The following is a 17,149-nucleotide window of genomic DNA, read 5'->3' on the forward strand; positions in this document are numbered from 1 at the left end:
AGAGAGGAAGGGAGAGAGATAGAGAGCTAGAAACGTCAATGAGAGAGAAACACTGACCAGCTGCCTCTTGCACACCCCTTACTGGGGATGTGCCTGCAACCAATGTACATGCCCCTGACCGGAATCGAACCTGGAACCTTTGAGTCCGCAGACCGACGCTCTACCACTGAGCCAAACCGGTTTCGGCCATAGTTTATTATATTTAATGAGTTCTGTATTAATGGATATCTGCTTGTTTTCCTATTTTTCTCCACCCAGATTTTAAGGCAATTTGGGCGTAGGATGCGTAGAGGGGCTGCAGAGTGGTGGGTAGAATAGGAAACCTCTCCCTGTATATTCTTGTATCCGCATTGGCCACCCGTCTCCAGGAAATATATAAACCACCTTCCTCCCCGAAAACTCCAGTGGGACGCTGGGAGAACCTTCCCTTCTTCCCCTCCCAGGAAGATCTCTGAGCTGTCAGGGCCTCTCCATTTGCGTTGGCTCCATTAGCCTAGGGCCGGGGTGTGAATGGTACAGTCACTCCTTGCTAAGTGCTTGAATTAGACTAATAGGTCATCTGTGCTTTTCTCTGAAGAAGGTCCAAATTCCTGGTAAACAACCAGACCTCTCTCCCAGCCCAGGGCCCAGAGCCAAGACCGGGGGTGGGGGCACAGTGACTGGACTGAAGCTTTTAATGGTATCCTGGCTGGCTGGGATGGTTAATGCCATTAGACTAGCTTCTGGGTAGCGAGGTGGGAAGAGCTGCTGGCACCATTAATAAATGGAGAGTACTGAATTGTAGACCTCTGCATGTTTGGGGTGAAGCACACTGTCTTTTAAACAACTATCTTCAAATCTACTCATTCCATCATTCAGTTAGTCAACAAACCTTTAACAAGTATTTGTTCTGTATTTTTCAAGATCTGTCCTTACCCGTTCATAAGCTACCACTTCAGTGAAGGGTCAGCCCAGGACTCTGGCAGCTGGGCCTCAAGTTTAGGCGGCTGAGGCTCTTTATCCTGGTTGATTATAACAGTCAGCTGTTTGACCTCGGGAAATATTCTTTACTCCTCTGACCCACTATTTCCTCATCTACAGTGGAGATGCCAACTTAAAGGGTTTGCTTTATTTTTAAATATATACAACAGTAATTTAGTTTTAGCTAAAAAACGAATTGGCAGCTTTAGCAGGTTTGGCTCAGTGGATAGAGCATCAGCCTGGGGACTAAAAGTTCCCAGGTTCGATTCTGGTCAAGGGCACATGCCCAGGTTGCAGGCTCATTCCCCAGTAGGGGGCATGTGGGAGGCAGCTGATCAATGATTCTCTCTCATCATTGATGTTTCTCTCTCTCCCTCTCCCTTCCTCTCTTAAATCAATAAAAATATATCAACTAATGTTTATATAAATTTTAATGGTTTGGGTTGGCAATCTTTTGGCTTCCTATTTCTATAAAAGCTTAATAAGCATGAGGAATTTATGCTCATTTTGATCTCCATAAAAATATTGAAAACCAACCAGAGTTGTGTTGATGACTGGAAATAATTATAACAGTATAGTGCCTGATACGGCATGAAGACTCAATCAGTGACAGCTGTTACTATTATTTCTGGGAGAGGATTTGTGAGCACCATGTATTCCACTCCCTGCACTGGAATGGTGGTGAGTGATGGTGCTGGCCCTCCCTCCAAATGGGCTGAATTCTGGGAGATTCACTATTCAAGGTCTGAACTGCAGGATGAAGCCAGAGCTCTGGGTCTGTGGCTCAGGCCCTGAGGGACCTTGCACGAGCCATGGACTCAAAGAAAATGCTTTAATCAAGGGTCTTTTAGCTGCAAGTAACTGAAACATTGGAATTACTTGGTAAAAGGGGAGTGTCATGCAACCCAATCCCAGGCCTTTGGGGATCTGGAACTGGCAAGCCAGGGTCCAGTTTTGAGCCCTACTTATTGAAGGCCTAGACATCATAGACCATCTACTTCACTCTCTCTGCAGACCTGCTTCTTCCGCATGACATTCCAGGTGTAGCAACTTCAGCTAAACGACCTCCTATCCCAATTTCAGATTCATGGAAAATCTTATTGCCCATGCACAGGTTCTAGATTGGCTTTTCTGGATCGAGGGTCCATCTCAGGCTTATCAGCTGGGTAAAGAAACCAGTTCCATGCGCCAGCAAAGTGATTACAGGCTCCCAGGCCTGTTAGTGAAGGGCAGTTCTGAAAGAAGTCAGCGTGGCTCACTAGTACACCCAAAGGCATAGACGCTTGTCAGGGAATTGGGGTGAACCTTAATCACCTGAGGTCCAGATTTGCTTTTGTGTTTTTCTCCCTGACCTAGAAGTGACTTTTCTGAGCTTCCTTCTTGGATGCCCTGAAGGGAGGGGAATGTAGAAACACAGGGAAGGTACTGCAGCTCCTTTGGGTCTGAGAAACTTCAGGAGGTAGATCTGAGGGGTTCTGTATGGATTCAGAAGAAGGCTTTGCTACCGTGGGGCTTGCTAGATTTCTGATCCTTGCAGTTGAAGAGGAAAGCTAAGTGCAGACAATCAGAATATGCCACCCGCTCTAGCCGATTTGGCTTAGTGGGTAGAGCATCAGGCTCGGGACTGAAGGGTCCCAGGTTCGATTCCAGTCAAGAGCATATGCCTAGGTTGCAGGCTCAGTCATGCAGGAGGCAGATGATCAATGATTCTCATCATCTATGTTTCTATCTTTCTCTTCCCTCTCCCTTCCTGTCTGAAGTCAATAAAAATATGTTTAAAAAATATGCCATCCCAAAATATGCCACTTTGGCATAAGGATTGTTTTTAATTGAAGGCAACTGAGAATCAACAGAGGCAGGAAGAATTCTCTGACACCCCTTATCAGCCTGATAGCAGGGCATAACTGAAGACAAAGTTAACACCAAGATGAATTTGCATAAGCAGACATTACTTAAATAGCCCCTCCCATTAGTTTCCCCCATAGATTTCCTAGTCACCCCCACAATTTATTGTCCCTTGGACTCCTTGTTAAAAGGATATATAAGGTTCCAATCTAACCCCAAGTCTTGTTTAAGTTTTACTTCTTTTCTACAGGTAAATATTAATTAAAAAAACTGTGCCTTTTCTCCCATTAATCTGTCTTTTGCTAGCTTAAGTCTAGTTTTAAGAGGGCAGAAGAAAAAGTTTTTCCTCCACAACAAAAGCATTGCCAACATCTTTGTCTGATAATCTTCATTTTTGCCTCTATGTCCCCTCTGACCAACAGTCCTAGGCTCTTACCTTCATTCCTCTCTTGTGATCGCTGGTGCTTGGAAATTCCAGCCTCTTTTAGCATCTCTGCTTCTCTCAGAAGGAAACCTATTCACATCTGGAAGCTAGAAAACTGGTTACAATAAAATTCCACCTTCAGATGTCGAGTTGGTCATTGCCTTATCTGATACACTGCGGGTGGGTGGGTGTGAGGGTGGAAGAGAGGCAGAGACGATAATGCCGTGTTTCCCCGAAAATAAGACAGTGTCTTATATTAATTTTTGCTCCTAAAGATGCACTAGGTCTTATTTTCAAGGGATGTCTTATTTTTCCATGAAGAAGAATATGGTACACATATATTGTTAAATGAAAATAAAGGAAATTTATTACCTGTATACGGTACAGTAGTACGGTAGTTGTCAACACAAACCAAACTGTGAGTCCTACAGTATCAAGAATTTACTCATTTATTCAATGACAATCATGTCATCATCTTCTGGAACATCATCATAACAATCCAATTCCTGAATTTCCTGGTGAATTTGTTGCGACTCCATTTCTTTCAGAATCAGTGGACCAAATCTCTCATGTTTAGCCTAGGTAGGGGTCTTATTTTTGGGGGGATGCCATATATTTCACTCAGCAGGAAACCTGTAAATAGGTCTTATTTTCGGAGGATGTCTTATTTTCGGGGAAACAAGGTAATAGCTAACATTTATTAAGAGCTTAATGTGTGCAAAGCACCATCCATGCTAATAGCTTAATGAACATTATCTCACTTACTATTCGGAACTATCTTCATTTTTCTTCTTTTACAAGGGATCTTAGGTCAAGCAACTTGTCCAAGGTTATAGGACTGACAGGTGGCTGATCCAGAAATCAAACTTTAATCTTCTTGACTCTCAGGTACAGTCTTTGATCCACATCACCTTTATCCAGTGTTGGGGTGAGACGTCACTTCCGAAATTATAGCAGAGGCCATGATGAAGGTTATGGAGTCAGAGGGGCCTCTTTTAGGCTGGTTTCCTGGAAGAGAAGTTACTTGGGCCGAGTCTGGAAGAATGAATAGTGTTTATTAGGTAGAAATGGGTGAAAGGCACCCTAGAGAGAAGAGTGGGCAAATGTAAAGAATGAAAAGGGCAGGGAGTGTTGGGGAGGGAAAACAAGCAGTCTTCTCTGACTGGAGTATTGTGAGGGAAGGTGCTCCCGGATGGTCCTGTCACTCATCTCCCAACAGCATTGGGGGAGCTCTCCTCTGAGGACACGTCTAATTGCAGAGCTGCTGCCTGAAAGGCAGGCCTTGTGGAGCAGGCAGGAATGTTGGGGAGCTGGTGTGCAGAATTCTGGCCTGGCATGCGTGGCTCCTCACCCCTCAGTGACATCCCAAGGCACAGAGGTCAGTGGGTCAGAAGATGAAGTGAGCCTTTGTCCGGCTGGGAACAGTGACAAATAGGAAGGGAGAGTCCACCCCGCACAGAGGCAGAGCAGCAAATGGCCCCTCCCCATGCTGACCTCTCAGGACATTTGTCCCAGACTTTGACTGGCTTTCTGGTTCCCATGGAGGCTTCTTCCTGCTGAGTACTCACCAAGGGCTGGGTAGGACAGTAGGTTGGCACAGAGATGAGAACAAGTTTTGTTGTGGAGGCTTCATTATTTGAGCATTTGATGTGGCTCAAACACTGTGCTAAGAACTTTACATTTGTATCCTTTTAAAAGCTGAGCTGCCTCGTGGTCTCATCTGCACATAGGTATTAGTCTTGTCTCTACATTACTTGAAGCGTACACTATACAGGCAGAGAGATGGAGAAAGTGAGTTTTAAGTTTTGCTGTGTATTTTTTTTTTAAGACCACATCTACATTACTACTTCAAGATTGATACCTATCTACATCAACTATTTAAAGTAATGTAGATGAGGTCTTTAAAAAAATACGCAGCAAAACTTAAAATTCACTTTCCCCATTTCTCTGTCTGTAATAGTGTACACAAGCAGCCACTCAGCTAGACTCTCTTCTCTCTCCCCATTGCTCCTCAGAGGACAGATTTAGGCCATGAATATACATAGGCAATGTATTTTCTTCTCACATGCATAATTCATTTTAAACTTCTTCATGGCCCTCTGAGAGCAGGCACTATTATCCCAATTTTACAGATGGAGAAACATGTCTACAAGTTAAAACTTGCCTAAATTCACAGAGCTACTCCCTGGCAAGTTGATTTGAAGCAGGCTCCTGAGGGACGGGCAGTTAATTCATCATGGAGGGCTTCAAGAAGAGGCAAAGTTTCAGTAAGATATCAAAGGATAAAGAGAAGCTCAGTAGATAGAGATGGGCAATAGAAATGTTTCTTAGGAAGGGAAGGAAGTCAGGGAGATGAGCATATCCTATAGTGGAATGTCAGAAGGGAGGCCATCTCATTCCTCCTCCCTTTCAATGGTGGTCGGCTGGCTTGGCATTTAGATTTGCCTCATTTCCCAACTGCCCCAGGGAGAGTCTGCTTGCCCTTTAAACAGTCTCCATCACAAAGCCTCCTTGTGTCTTCTGAAAAAGACCATCTGATTCAGGCTGGCTCCCTCCCCAACCTTCTTCCCCTGGGGGAAATCTGTGGTGAAGGATCCAAGAAATGAACTCCTTCTTAGGCCAAATAAAATACACTTAATTCCTTAGGAATTGCATGTCATGTCTTAGGAAATGAAGCCCTCTGTTCAATGAAAGCACGTTATGGTGAGAAGAACACAATAGAAAGTGAATTCAGCTTGATCTTGGTGTGAATCCAGCAAAACTACAATTGACCCTTGAATGATGGCGGGTTGGGAGCAGGGGGAGGGTAGGGGTTTGGGACACTAACACCCTCTCACCCTTCAGTTGAAAATCCAGATATAACTTTTGATTCCTCATAAACTCAAATTGTCTGTCAATATCCACAGAGGGGTTGGTTCCAGGATACACACCCCCATACCAAAATCAGCAGATGCTCAAATGGTATAGATCAAATGCATACAGTTGGCCCTTAACATCTTTGATTCCCAAAGTTAAAAAAACACACACACACATGCATAAGTGCACCCAATGCATGCAGTTCAAACCTGTGTTGCTCAACTGTACCTTATTAGCTGGATGAATTCAAGCAAATTGCTTAATCTTACCACGCTTCAGTCTCTCTATTTTTAAAAAATATATTTTATTGATTTTTTTACAGAGAGGAAGGGAGAGGGATAGAGAGGTAGAAACATTGATGAGAGAAAAACATAGAGCAGCTGCCTCCTGCACACCCCCAACTGGAGATGTGCCCGCAACCAAGGTACATGCCCTTGACTGGAATCGAACACAGGACCCTTCAGTCCGCAGGCTGACGCTCTATCCATTGAGCCAAACAGGTTTCGGCAAATATAATTTTCATATTTTGCCTTATCCCAGAAGAGATTTGAGGTGACTTATATAAAAAGTACACCATACAACAAGATAAAAACAAAGGCATGGTAACCAGGGTGAAGAGAGAACCAGAGTGACAGCCAAATCATTTCAGTAATTTGTAATGCATGTGAAAAGATCCATTACCGCAAAGTCCCTACTATATCATGCTTGGAGGGAGTAGGGGCTAGAAATTGTACCTTGAATAGAACTGAAGGTAATATTTCTATTTTATAAATGAAGCCGAGGGTAAGTCCTGCCCTGGTTCCGGCATTCAATGTGCATTTGTGTCTGTTAGAGGAGAGAGAGGAGACTCCTCTGTGAATTATATGATGTTTAGGACTCCTGTGTTTGTCTGGTGAGGGGTCTCAGGCAGCTGCTTCTGTTTTCTCTGCTGCATCACAAAAACCTGACCACTTGATTCAAATGGGCATGCAGGAGAGGGCGGGTAAAAGGAGAATAAGCCTACATTAGTATTTCAACAAGTTATCCTGGCACATAAAATGTGAGTGTTTATTATGTGCCAGGTTGTCTGCTGCTAAGTGCTTCACAATTAGTGTATTCCATATGCAGTGAGTTCTAATTCCATATCGGAGGGCAGGTAGCCTAGGATTTAAGGACACAAACGTGGTAGGACAGGTGGGGTACCTGCTGCATGCCCTGGGGTATACGGTGACTGCTCTTCGACCTGCCAGCGCCCATTTCCTCTCTGCCTGGTGTTGGTGCTGAGTCTGTGAGCTACAGGATGTTAAGTGCTGTGCCCAGGATTAGTACACTGAGCGACAACGCAAACTTTTTTTTTTTAATATATATACTGGTAAGATTGGCAGGGGCACGGAAACCCTGGAACATCGTTCCCAGCCGCCACCCCAGTAGCTGCTCCCTGGGTTCAGGGAGGGAGGTGCCCGCAGCGCCCCGCACCCCGCGCCCGCGCAGGCTGGATCGCGGTGGGAAGCCGCGGGCGGCGTGCGGAGGAGGCTCGCCGCCTAATGCATTTGTCAGTTAATTAGGGGAGAAGGTTATGTCATTAACGGCGGGATCGATGCAAAGGGGATTAAGAGGATCTGGCAGCGCCGCTGCGCTCTGTGCGGGGGCGGTGGGCCCAATTCAACGAAAATTCGATATGCATTAGCGAACTATCACCGGCCGCCCCGCCGGGGGCGCGGGGCTGCGAGGCTGCGAGCAGCGGGGCTGCGCCTGGGTCTGGAGACTCCGGCGGGAGGCGGTGCCCGAGAAGGGCAGCCCCGCCTGAGCCGCTCTCGGAGGCCCTGCGTGAGGTGCGGGAGTCCTCGCGAGGCGTGGGGTGCGGGAGTCCACGCGGGCCAGCACCGTGGCCTGACCCTGGAGAGGCTGGGGCAACGTTCAAACGTACCCTAGGGCTCCTTGTGCTTTTCCCTGTGCGCTTTGGCACAGGGAAGCCGCCCTGACCTCCCCGGACTAGGCCAGGCCACTGGATAACCCAGCCTCCTAGTACCTTCTTTCATGGCCTGTGTCACGGTATCATCTGTACAGCTTTCTGGTCTGCTCTTTCTCCCGACCAGATTGTAAACCCCAGGAGAGCAAGGACTGAGGGGGCCTGCCTTGCACCCCCAGAGCCCCAAGCGTGACAGGTGCTCAGTAAGTATTTGCAGGAAGAATGACGCCCCTCAGCAGCCCAGTGAACTGGGCTCAGGCGAAGGAAGTGACCTGCTCAAGTAACCTACCCAACACGAGCAAATCATCTGATCTGAATCTTGGTTTTCCCACTGAGGGAAACATTACAGCTGACTCCATGTAGTACACACCAGGGACTATGCTAATGTTTATTTAGATTTGCCTCTCTAATTTTCACAACAACCCTGTGAGACAAATATTTTATAAGGAAGAAATATGAAATTAGCAAGAGTGGGGGCCATCACTCTGCCTGCTGGCCCTCAGATCCATTGATCCCCTTCCGATAGTCTGTCACAGGCGGGCCAACCTCGCTCCTTACCTCCATCCCATCTCCCGGCAGGCTGCCTTTCCCCAGCTTCCTTGTCCACTGGCTTTTGGCTGGGTTTGGCCCGTGGTGAGCCTTGGGCACAAGATTGGAGGGTGGAGGACAGGAGGAGCCAGGATACCCACAGCCTTGGCAGTTTGGGAGAGAAAGACACTTTCTCTATTCTTAAGGTTCTTTCCCCTTGCCTAAGTATCAAGTAGGTGCGAGGCAAATTAGCAAGAGAAAATGACCAAATTTAATTGTACATGTGTGGGAGCCGCCTATCCATGAGAGAATCAGAGACCCACATGCCTGAGAGAGGTTGAGAGACGGAAAGAGAAAATGAGGAGTATATGACATTCTGCTCTAGGGCTGAGGTGAAAGGCACCTTGGGGCTTCAGAAGATAGTTTCAGAGAGAGCACGTGTTCAGCAGTTAGTAGTTTGCCCTCCGTATAGATAAGCCATAATAAAGTTATTTTTGGTGGTAATCTGATCATGGGCGAGGCTCCTAATTTAAATTCTAGGCAGTGACGGGGAGGGTAAGTTTCTCTGGAGCTTGCTTGGTCTCGGTTGCATTTAGCTCAAAACAATCCACACACCACAGAGGCACATTCTGCGGTGCCGCGTGCTGAACCGGGCAGCCGCTTCTGCGCTGCGGCTCCAGACCGGGGATGGAAGTGGTTTCCTGCTCTGGCTGATCTCTGGGTTACCTCACTTTCCCCTCGTTGGGCTTCTGTTTTTCCATCACCCGAGTGGTCACAGTGTTAAATGTCAGGATTAAACTCTTTCTGTTTGAAATACTGAGCGTGAATTCATTTTCCTGATTACCAGAAGAGCCATGATTGAAATACAGTTCTGTCTGACCACAAAAGTGCACTTAAAGTTTCTTAGGGAAGATGACAGCGGGGCAAAGCAGTAAGATAGTGATAACCATTAAACCACTCTGCTCAGAGAACTCTTGCCAGCTCCCTTGTTCGGTAAGAGAAATTAATTTTAAAGAGAATGCTCCACTTATAAAACGGACTCATAGTTTATTATTGTGTTTAAGAAACCCTACTTTCCATAGTTAAAATAGTTTATCTGCCCTAACCGGTTTGGCTCAGTGGATAGAGCGTTGGCCTGCAGACTGAAGGATCCCAGGTTTGATTCTGGTCAAGGGCATGTACCTTGGTTGCGGGCACATCCCCAGTAGGGGGTGTGCAGGAGGCAGCTGATCTATGTTTCTCTCTCATTGATGTTTCTAACTCTATCCTTCTCCCTTCCTCTCTGTAAAAAAAAAAAAAAAAAAAAAAAAAAAAAAAATCAATAAAATATATATTTTAAAAAATAGTTTATCTCTGTAAGTAAAGGTATTAATAGCATCAACCTACTAGAGTTGTAAAGATTAAATGAACTAATGTATGCCAAATACCTGGCATGTGGTAGATGTTCAATGATAGCTCCTACCCTGACTCCTTTAAAATCTGGAGAATTTTTAGTACCCTCAGCGTTCTCAGCTCTTTAATCCTGGAATGTGAGGGACAGCAGCTCTGTCTGTCATTCCGTAGCATTCTCCTTATCTCCTTGTAGATTCACCTTGTCCATTGAACCAGTGAGCCAGTGAGTAGTAATCAGATGGCTTGCCTGGCAGTTATAATATATAGAAGATGTGTGCAGCGAATGCTCCTAAATCAATTGCACTGCCCCAGAGACTTGGCTGGCAATGAATGAGAGTGTGAGGTGCTTTTGACACACGCGTACGAGGTCTGATTTGAGCGAAGATGTCTACTCAACAGTCCCAAGGGCAATTTTCTCCTGACTGATTTGCAACCTTCAATCTTAATGGAAAAGAAGCCAAGTGTAAAGGAGGTAGTTTTCTCCCTGAACCAGAAATCCTTTTGTGTTTTTCTTTCTGAACTTGATGGGAAAGGGGGTCGGGGCTGGAACCATATATTATTACGTAGAGGCCAAAGTTTACGGTGGGGGGCAGGGTGCTGTAGGGTGGGAGTGGGGGTTGGGGAGAGGAACTTTAACGTATAGAATCTCCTATGATTCCAGAGAACCTGGAGACCAGAAACTCCCCATGATGACTGAATAATTTGCAGATTGCATATCAGGTCTTCAGGCTCTACAGCTTAGGGTAGCAGTTGCCAACTGGTGGTCCTCGGACCACTGGTGGCCCATGAGGTCTGAAAGATTGGCGATGGCTGGCTTAGAGCCTGGGCCTAGGAGTCCCACCTTTGGACAAGACACTTCATTTGATCCTATCCTGACTACTGCACAGGTGGCTGGGGGCTCATATGAGTCATGAAGTAAAGGCAATTTGAGGAAGTTTGTAGACCTTATAAATATATTTAATATTATGATTCTAAGCTAGAGAGCAGCAGCTGAAACCTGCTTTTCACCACAATAGCATAAGCCTCCTACGCCTAGAAGTTAAGAGCACAGGACTAGAAGTCAACTAGACCAGCAGTCGCCAACCAGGGATCTGTGGACCACTCACTGGTGGTCCATGAGGTCTGAAAGGTTGGCGATCACTGAACTAGACACACACTTCAATCCTAGCTCATTGTGATTCGCCTGCTTCTCATGTAACCTTCCTGAGCCCCAGGTTCTTCATCTGTAAGACAGAAATGCCTATCAGGAAGGGTTTTGTGAAGATTAAATTAAATACGAGGGTGAGAGCTTAAGAAATGGCAGCCATTATTAAATCTGTTCACAAATGTATCTGTCAGCTACTGTTTTAGAACAAAATAGGCAGTTTGGCCAATTAGGTCATTATAGTCTCCAGAACTGTTTTTATTCTTTTTATTGCTTGATTGATTTTAATTTATTATTATTTTTTTAATCCTCACCTAAATATATATATTTTCCCATTGATTTTAAAAAAATATATTTTATTGTGTTTTTACAGAGAGGAAGAGAGAGGGATAGAGAGTTAGAAACATCGATGAGAGAGAATCATCAATCAGCTGCCTTTTGCACACTTCCTACTGGGGATGTGCCCGCAACCAAGGTACATGCCCTTGATTGGAATCGAACCCGGGACCTTTCAGTCTGCAGGCCAATGCTCTATCCACTGAGCCAAACCGGTTTCGGCTCCCATTGATTTTTTAAGAGACACTGGAAGGGAGGGGGAGAGACTGAGAGAAACATTGATGTGAGAGAGAAACATGCCCCTGACCAGAGCCGGAGCCTACAACCAAGGTATATGCCCTTGACTGGAATCAAACCTGAAACCTTTCAGTCTGCAGGCCGGCGCTCTATCCACTGAGCGAACTGGCTAGGGCTGCTTGATTGATTTTAGAGAGAGAAAGAATGAGAGGAAAGGAGAGAGAGAAACATCAAATTGTTGTTCCACTTATTTATGTATTCATTAGTTGATTCTGGTATATGCCCTGACGGGGGATTGAACCTCGATATATCAGGACGGCACTCTAACAAACTGAGCACCCTGGCCAGGGCAAAACTAATGAATATACATGCTTTGCTTTGTCATTCCATGCCCCGGTTCTTCAGGAATTGTTCCTACTCACAGTCCCTACCCAAAAGCTAGACCTGGATAACAACTGTGTACCATGTGATCCTGTCCCCTTGGCCACATGGGGACCAGAAGTGAACATTCAATATAAGTTGGACAAATCTGATTCCTATTCTCAGTCTACTGGAAGTAGGACCAAGAAATTGTAGTGAATCATGCAGACACCAGAACTAGTAATGCCATTAAAAAAAAAAATTCATTGATGTTTCTATCTCTCCCTCTCCCTTTCTCTCTGAAATAAATAAAGATTTTATAGGGAGCGGCTATAGGGTTAAGCCTTGGACTGACCTGTTGGCAAAGCCACAAACAAGTCCCAGCTTAGAGGGCACAGCCCTCTTAGCGTAATTAAGCTTAACATTGTGACGTTCCCTAGATCTTTCCTAGGTAGCTAATGTGCTGTGGGAGGTGCAGCAAGTGCTGACAAAATAAGTGAAACTCCTAAGAACATTGTAACTATGTTGACTACTACCCTGTTTTTCTCTAACTATAAAATAAAGCCTCACCTTTCTGGCTGGACCTCTCTCTGTGGCCTCAGCCAGGCATAGGAGATCCACCAAGCCCCAGCTTATTATCTTTCTCTGTCTTTTCTTTAATCCTTCGCCTCGCCCCCCACCCCCACCCCCTCAGATTCACCGAACCCTTGACTGTCCTGTCCTGGCACAATATTTTATATATATTATTATATACATTTTATAGATGAAGAACCTGAGACTCAGAACTAGCTTGTCAGCAATGGAGCTGACCCCAGATGTGAGTTGGCCTGAGTCTAGTGTCTACATTCTTTGGCCCCATGCTCTTCTGTCTCCTGAGTACTGGGTCTAGTACATAGAAAAGCTAGTGGAATATCATGTATTGTGTGTGTGTGTATGTGGGGACGGGGCGGGGAGAGGGGGAGAGGAGAAACTTCCTCTATCCTTAAGGTTCTTCTTGCTGCTTTAATAAAAAATAAAAAAAAATGAGACAGATTAACAAGAGAAAATAGCCAAATTTAATACACACATATATATGGGAACCATTTATACCTGAGAGAGTCAGAGACACCACATAGGGGAGAGGTTCAGAGACAGAAAGGAGCATGGGTATATAAGACCTTCTGCCATGGCCAGTGTGGTTTGGTTGGTTGGAACATCGTTCTTTGCAACAGAAGGTCATGGGTTCAATTCCTGGTCAGTGAAATATGGTAGCACTCATACTTGGGTAAAAACTGCTGTTTGAATTTTAACCTTGCTATCTGACTTCTACCTTCGATTGCTTGCTTAAACAATAGGGTAGTTACAGGAGATTGACTCCCACTGACTCAGTAGCTTCAGGGGTAGAAACTGTAGATAACCTTTAGTTCTGCTTTTGTATTATGGGCAAGATAGGGCCACATCCAATGTCAAGCAGAGTGTGACTGGGAACCAACCCTGCAGGCCATCCCCAGTCTTTAGAATTTAGTCCTGAGGGGCCAATCAGGGTTAGCCGAGGCAGTGACATCACCTACCTGAATAAAACTCCTGGACTGGGCGATATTCGCTCTCTTCCGCCATGCTGCCGGCATGAGTGGGACAGGGCCCATGCTAGCATAGAGATGGCTCTTTTGTTTATTGCATCGGACTCGGCTCCCTGGTGGTCCTTGGGGATCATGACTGGAATCCCCAGCCAGGACCATGAGGGACCCCCATTCCGAAGAGCCTGACTGGCCGCGGTAGGTGTGTGTTTGTCTGTGTTTTTGTGTGAGCGCTCTGGAGGGACTGCCCCTCCATCAGGGCTCTTACCTGGGTGTTTACCGGCTGCTGCGTCAGCCAAGGTTTGAGTCCAGATTCGAATCTGTAATAAATTCTAGCATGCTTAATCAAATTGGCTCCGGTGGTCCATTTCTTGAGAACTCGCTTCGTAACAGTCAGTGCACCTACCTGGGTTTTGGGTTTAATCCCTGGGGCATGTGCAGGGGGCAGCTGACGGTGATGTTTTTCTCTCACATTGATGTTTCTTTTTCTCTCTCTCTCTTCCCCCTTCCTCTCTGAGCCAGGGATGAGGGGCTTCACAAGGTAAGTGCAGGGTGCAGGGAGGACATGTGTGCAGTAATTAGTAGTTTGCCCTGTCATCTAGATAGGTAAAGAATTATTTCTGATTTTAACTCTTATCGCAGGCCAAGCTCCTAATTTAAATTCTTCTAGACCAGTGTTTTTCAACCTTTTTTGGGCAAAGGCACACTTGTTTCATAAAAAAAATCACGAGGCACACCACCATTAGAAAATGTTAAAAAATTTAACTCTGTGCCTATATTGACTATATATAAAGTAATTCTCTTGAATAGGAATCAAATAAACACAAAGAAAGTATTTTATAATTACTTTATTATGAAATATTAAGTAAACAAAATAGTGAAGAATTATAAAATTTTTGTCTTGTCTGCACCTACGGCACACCAGGCAACATCTCGCGGCAGGAGCAGCGGTTGAAAAATGCTGTTCTAGACCGTTAAGCAGGGAAAGTTTCTCTTGAGCCAGTAGAGTCTTGATTACCTTTAGCTCAAATAACCGGCACACCATGGAGGCACGCACATCTTGGGGGTGCTTATTCTGAATCCCTCCCCTTGTTTGAATTAGTCTCATTGTAAGTGACATGAAAGCTACTGCTTGTTCTGTTTGCAGTTTCCAGTTCAGAATGAAAGAAAAGTGTCTGGCATATAGTAATGTTCAGTGTTAGCTGGTATGACTATTAATATTGCATTGTATGTGTTCCTCTCTGGCGAGGGAGGTAAATCCGTAGTCTATTGCTAACTGTGGGTACTTAGTTTCTTGGAAGAACAAGACTAATGGGGTAGGGGCATAAAAAGTAAAGTTGATCTAGAAAAAATGAGAAGTGAGGTTGGGAAGGTTGGTGCTGGGGTTGGGGGGGGGGGGGGGAAGGAAAGTGGTTGGCCGTAGGCCAGACTTCACTTTGCCTTTGGTGTGGCTTGCCCCCAGGGCTTGGTAGGTGGGGTTGTATAGCCCCTTTGCTCCTGATTGGTCAGCTCACCTTGCTTTATCCTTTATTTCTTTCCTTTCCAAGAAATGGGGGGAGGCTGCAGTTTGTGGTTACATAAAGCTTCCTGGAATTATTCCAGGAAGAAGGGAAGCAAATGGGGTGTTGGCAAACAAAGATTCCGGGGGGTGAGGAGGGGGTGGTGGTGAGAAGTGTGTGAGGAAGAGTGAGCGTGGATGGGCAATCATTGCCCTGGAGAGGCCAGAGAGCATTGAATCACGATGATTGAGGTGTAAATTCCAGCTCTTCCCTTTTAGCAACTGTGAGACCTTTGGCAGGCAACTTCCTGATTTCCAGTTCTGTAATAAGGATCTTAATGGTACCTGCTGCAGACATTTTGTGAGGGCTTAATGAGAATGCATTTAAATGCTTAGTACAGTGCCTAGTAAATACTTCTTATTATTCTTGTTATAATTTTAAGTGTTATTAAGAATTTTAATATGCTCTGTGCCTGAGCATATGGATTTCCCCCCTGTTTGCTTGGTCATGAAAATTTGAGTCAAGTACCTCAGAGTGTCCCTTGATATCTCCACTTTTCCCTAGGCCAAGCATGCTAAATTCGCAGCCCGCAGGCCACATGCAGCCCATCCGCCTCTAGTTTGACATGCTTGCCCTAGGCCAGTGGTCGGCAAACTGCGGCTGGGGAGCCACATGCGGCTCTTTGGCCCCTTGAGTGTGGCTCTTCCACAAAATACCACGGCCTGGGCGAGTCTATTCTGAAGAAGTGGCATTAGAAGAAGTTTAAGTTTAAAAAATTTGGCTCTCAAAAGAAATTTCAATAGTTGTACTGTTGTTATTTGGCTCTGTTGACTAATGAGTTTGCCGACCACTGCCCAGAGGGGCCAGGCCTTTGGAGACATTTGGGCAGCCCCAGGACAGTGCAAAGCATCCCTCTATGACTCTGGGAAGCCTCCTCCCTCCCCCAGGCTCACAGCCCTGTTAGGATTGATAAAAGCCTTATCTGAGTCACATTCCATTATGGGATTAAATCCCATTTACTCTGGGTCCTCTGACTGCTGCCTGGGGCTGGATGCCTGAAGCTCTGGGTTATTGCCTTTGGCCCAATCTGAGGTCATCACACTTCCTGGGCCCGAGGGACCCTCAGAGGCAGGGGCTTCAGAGAGACTCTGGCAGCCTTTTGGAATTCGTTTCAGTTAGCAAGCACTGACTATGCTTGGAGTCCAAGAGCCAGGCACACACTAGGCACCATGAGAGCAAACAGGGAGGCTGGACTCTTAGCCAATCAGCTCCAACCTGAAGCAACAAATGACAGTCTCTAGGAGAGCAGTCCACAGGGATGTGGGAAATAGCAGACTTAATGAGGAAAGGAATAATTGCATGATTGCAGGTAAATCGCTAAATTTCTGTGAGCCTTCGTTTCTTTGTGAGTTTGGAACATTAGCATTTACTATAAAAAAGGCTAATTTAGCCAAAACCAGTTTGGCTCAGTGGAAAGGGCGTTGGCCTGCGGACTGAAGGGACCCGGGTTCGATTCCGGTCAAGGGCATGTACCTCGGTTGCCGGCACATCCCCGGTGGGGGGTGTGCAGGAGGCAGCTGATTGATGTTTCTCTGTAAAAAATCAATAAAAAAAATGTTTTTTTTTTTTTAAAGGCTAATTTAAATGGAAAGGTACTAGTTAAAACAACTAAGGTTTTAGATGTAAACCTGGATTTGGATTCTGCCTTGGCCACATACTGGTGTGGTGTTATGGCTGTCAACTTCTCAGAGCCTCGGTTTCCTCACATATGAAAAGGAGGAAATAACACTTCTCTCTCAGGGTTGTTGAGAAAACTAGGCATAGCAGTTCGCATGTACTCACTGCACATCTCCACCCTCACTCCCAGGGTGGCTCAATAAATGAGCCTAATGATTTTTCTTGGGTCAGTTTGGAAAGGAGTGAATTTAGCCTCTTGCCAGCCTCCTCAAGTTAGAGAGGTAGGAGAGAAGATGTAGTTTTTCTTGCTGAAGCCTGGGGGAGGGGGGGTTGGGGGAACGGGGGCGGGTAGGGTTGGAGGAGTGGATGGGATACATGTCTCTGTGT

The sequence above is a fragment of the Pipistrellus kuhlii genome, unplaced genomic scaffold (genome assembly GCF_014108245.1).
Source record: "Pipistrellus kuhlii isolate mPipKuh1 unplaced genomic scaffold, mPipKuh1.p scaffold_m20_p_8, whole genome shotgun sequence".
NCBI lineage: Eukaryota > Metazoa > Chordata > Mammalia > Chiroptera > Vespertilionidae > Pipistrellus > Pipistrellus kuhlii.